This window comes from Limulus polyphemus, unplaced genomic scaffold (assembly GCF_000517525.1).
Source record: "Limulus polyphemus unplaced genomic scaffold, Limulus_polyphemus-2.1.2 Scaffold3728, whole genome shotgun sequence".
Taxonomy (NCBI): Eukaryota; Metazoa; Arthropoda; class Merostomata; order Xiphosura; family Limulidae; genus Limulus; species Limulus polyphemus.
In genome coordinates, this window is record NW_013669338.1 from 32,653 (window position 1) to 37,321 (window position 4,669).

The window sequence follows — 4,669 nt, forward strand, 5'->3', positions numbered from 1 at the left end:
TTTAAACGCACTTGATGGTGAATATCATCCATCCTTTCCGATAACACATTCACAAACTCTGACACATTTTCAGGCAACTCTTCATAAGGTGGGCGTCCCTTATGCTTGGGTCCCCTTTTAGCACAACATGTACTGCACCATTCTTCCACATCTTGTCTCATACCTATCCAGTACAATCTGTGTCGTGGATGACTCAATGTTTTCTTAACTCCGAGATGTCCTCCTGTTACAGTACCCAACCATAAAACATATTGTTGCGTCAGCGAGGTCTCGTGACTAGTGTCACGCCCCCTGATTTCTGGAAATATCTTGTACCTTCGTGAATTGTCGGGAGATTACTAGATATAGGGTAGGCTGGTATATATAAGAGGGTGACGACGTGACGGAACAACAATGTGTGTGTAGGTAGTGAGTAATTGATCTGCAGTGAGAAAGTATTATTGAAGTTAACGTTCGTTATAGCGTTTGTTTTAGCGCGAATGTTGAAATCAAGTGTATCGTGAAGTTATATTCAGAAAGAACAAACCAGTTTTATTAAGTAAAGACTTGTGTCGCTAAAGTTTCGTCGGAACGAAGTTACGGGAAGTTAATTAACAAACGGAGACGTAACAATATTAAAAAATAAAAAATGACCAAACTGAGACAAAAGTGCTCCCTTGTGGTGTCCAGACAACTTCATAAGCTACGACACTGATATTAGTAGAAGGAATATTAAGTTTCTATGGAAAAAAAAGATGTTTATAGTTTTACCCAATACTGTGTAATAGCACATCCCATTAATTATTTAAAAATTGTGTTTTGATCTATGCATTTTATTACTAAATAAAAACATTGTTATATCAATTTCAGTCATATCTGTATGTAAAACCTTGCCTATGCAGTATGGCAAAGAAAGAATCACAACAAGTAAAGTTTCTTCCCTAGCCGGTGTTAATTTCTTCTAACCAAATGTGGCTACACATTGTTCCACAGCTTATCTCATACGTTGGCTTTCCACACGCACTACGTGGTCCACTTTTCTTCAGTCTATTCTGATTGACATATTTTTTTCCATAGAAGCTCGGTTATCTTGTTGTACAGGTAAACCTAGCTTCTGCAGTTCGTCCACTACAATAATTCCTGTGCCAGTCTCTAACATCACTATGGTGATCTTCAGGAAACTGAGTCTCCCTCATGCTAGGGTCGAACCTCAGAGGGAGAACTTCTTAATCATTCTTGGTTTCCAGATACGACAGTTCCTATTCCCTTGGCTATGGCCACATGGATATGTTCAAAGAGCTTTGCAGCGACAGTCTCTTCCTTCTGGCCATAGGTTCTGCACTATGCAGAAAATGACATTTTCTAATAAAGCTTCAACTCAATGGCGCAGGAGCCTGAAGAGTATAGACTCTCATCCAGAGAAAACAGACCTCTGTAATAACAGTATCCACTGTCAAAGTATCAACATTTCTACTTTTTACCTACTCTGTGGTAATCTCAGATTGTATTGGTTACCCTCAGAGTAGCTTATAGAAACGTAAAAATAGAAGGATTTTCACAATTTTTGTGATAAATCAGGCCCATCTAGAGAGCAAGAAGACTGGGAAATTTCACGCAGGGCCCAATGCTACGAAGGGGGCTCTAGAAAAGGCAGGTGGGGAAAACTGGTTCAACGAGAGGTGGAGGTTACCTACAAATCATCCCCCGAGGTCCATGAAAGCTCTTGGTAACCCTGGATATCCTTTATGGTCGAGTTATGTATTCGATCGATGCATGTGTTAATAAGGAGTGATCTTCGCTATATGATTATATAAGTAGAATTTTACGTTATGTTGAACTTCGGTTGCACAATGTCAAGGATAACATTTACTATATTATTTCTGCAAGAACGTCATGATCAACTTTACACCTTACAATTTCACATAAGTATTCAATTATACGAGTGTTTGAATGTGTCAAAAGAATATTTTTCATCAAGTTTGTTAGTCTTTTGTATATTTGGTTTCATTTGTTTCCATATGCTAATTTTGATTTACAATCATTATCTACGTAGCCCTGAAAATGACAGTTTTTCATAATGAAGTTAATCTGTACTTAAAACACTTAAACTGTATAGATCCTACACAAACATGTTACACTAAATAAAGAAATATAGTACGTTCTAATTCTTTTAGGTATATAGTAAGTTGGGCAAAAGTTACTAGACAATTTGTACAGTATGTAGTTGGTACAAAAGATAATATTACGAAGACAATAGAAACTAATTTGATTATTATTTGTTTCAGAGTAATAGTTATAAGTTAATCTATGTTCTAAAACGAAACAACTGTACAGTCTTTTTTTTGTCTTAATGAAAAAGTATTTTTCATCGTTAAATTATATGTACAAGTTAACACGTGAGCTGGACGCAGCTAAGAGGTTAGCTGACCTGTCTTTGGTTCCACCACAATTTCTTTAGATACTAAATTCCAACTAAATCTTAAATCCTTTGCGGGAAACATATATATGACTTCCTAGTGAAAACGGGTACTATGACTAGCAGAGAGAATAATTAAGTATCAGAAGATTTTTTAGAATAAGTAGGCTTTATCACTCACAAAACAATGACAAGGTTGTGTATTCCAAGGCTTATAATTCTTGTTCAATTTTTTTAATCTTTGTAGTTCTTAACTCGTGGAAAACTCGTGGAACGCGTTCAAGTTGTCGGTTTTCTTATTTTTTGATTTACTAAATTTTTTATCCTACACGACTTCTTAGTATTTTGTTTATGAAGTGCAAGGCTGCGCAATGGGCTGTGTTATTGCAGGGACTGTACTCTAAATTTTAGCATTATTAGCTCTCAAACTTACCGCTGAACTACCAGATTGAAAATAAACATAAATAGCTATTACGTTATACAATTTTGAAAATAATAGTATATAATTTTACTTAACTTCATTATTAACACCATTTATTTCAGTTTTAATTACAAAGTGTCATGTTGAATAACAATATTGTTTTCTTTACAGCCGTAATTAACCAAACGTATTAAATTATGAGTATGTTATTTTGCATTTCGTCAACAGATGGCGCTTCATATAACGACATCCATGTTAGATAAAACCACAATGCTTAGAGCCTTAGAAGATCGTAATTGTTAGTAGCCAAACATTTGTTTTTGTTTTACTACAGAAGAAACCACTGTTATTGGGAGTGTTAAAAAATCCTCCGTTATAAGTCTAAGATCATATATTTTTGTTATTATCGTTGCGAGAAGCTTGTTTTCTCGTTCATTGTAGAAATTTCGCGCGAAGCTACAAAGAGCTCTATCTGTCCATACCTATATGTAATTTTGAACTGATAGACTAGAGTAAAGGTAGTTGGTCAGTAGTACCAACCGCCAAAACGTGAGCTACTTTTGTCTGCACAAATAACTAGATTTTATCGTCAACCTCGTAGCACACGCAGGGCCTCATACTGAAGAGTGCGTTTCTACTGCAACAAGACGCGAAGCACACCAGCCACTAGGCCACGACCGGCCTAATGATAAAAGTGCTGTGATATTAATAATTGTGAGTGACATACATTGTGTAGTGTCTTTCTCATAGGTATTTCTTTCATCTAATAACCTAGAATAATAAATTATTACAGCACAATATTGAAAATTGAAATTCATCCCAATATATCAATGTAGATGTATCTTTCTGATGTCAAACTAATACGTTGTACATGAATTTCCTGCAAAGTTTCTCAAACAGAAGTGTAGGTAGGACTTGCAACTAATTCACTACTGTATATTGTATGGCATGCCTTTATAAGGCATTTTAAGGAGTCACTGGATTTGTTACGTTAAGTGTTGTTAACTTTCTAATAAGAAAAGCATTTTTACATATAAAAAAAGCTAATAAAGACATTCGTGTAATTGTAAAAGTCTGAAGCTGTTTGGTGAGTAATTCTTGAATGAGTGTTTTATTGGTTTCTTAAAAAGTCATATTTTGTACAGTTAACGTCTGACGAGAAGACTCCACACCCACTTGTACTAACATTGTTGTATCTTTCTGTCAGAGTTCGAAATACTAATATATGCAAAGCGATATTGTTGGAATATTTTATAACGTGATCAAATAGGTTTATTTTTACTGAATTTGAAATAGAACACTGGGAAGAAACGAGTACATTTGTATATTTCACGGTATTGTTTGTTTAGAAGTTTTTAATTTGTCTTCAGGAAGCATGTTACAACGTTTCAAAAACAACATCTTTATTGCTGTTCTTTATTGTTTTTGCAGTTTTCATATAACCTAAATTACATAAAGTACAGTTGTTTCTTTATCAACTGAAAATACCTTCCTTAGCAAAATCTCTTTCTTTGGATTTATTCTATAATCTATAAAAAATGCTAGGCGGTGTTCTTGATAAAATAAGTTTATTATCTTTAAATATATTATTCAGTTTTATCTACTATTTGTTTTAATTGAGTATTAACAAATGAAATATGCATATTTGAATCACAACAAAAGGTATAGTATTGTTACGTCTCCGTTTGTTAATTGATTTTCCGTAACTTCGTTCCGACGAAACTTAAGCGACACAAGTTCTTTCTTAATAAAACTGGTTTATTCTTTCCGAATATAAATTTACTGATACACTCAACTTCAACAATCGCGCTAAACAAACGCTATAACAACGAGCGTGCTCAATAATACTTCTG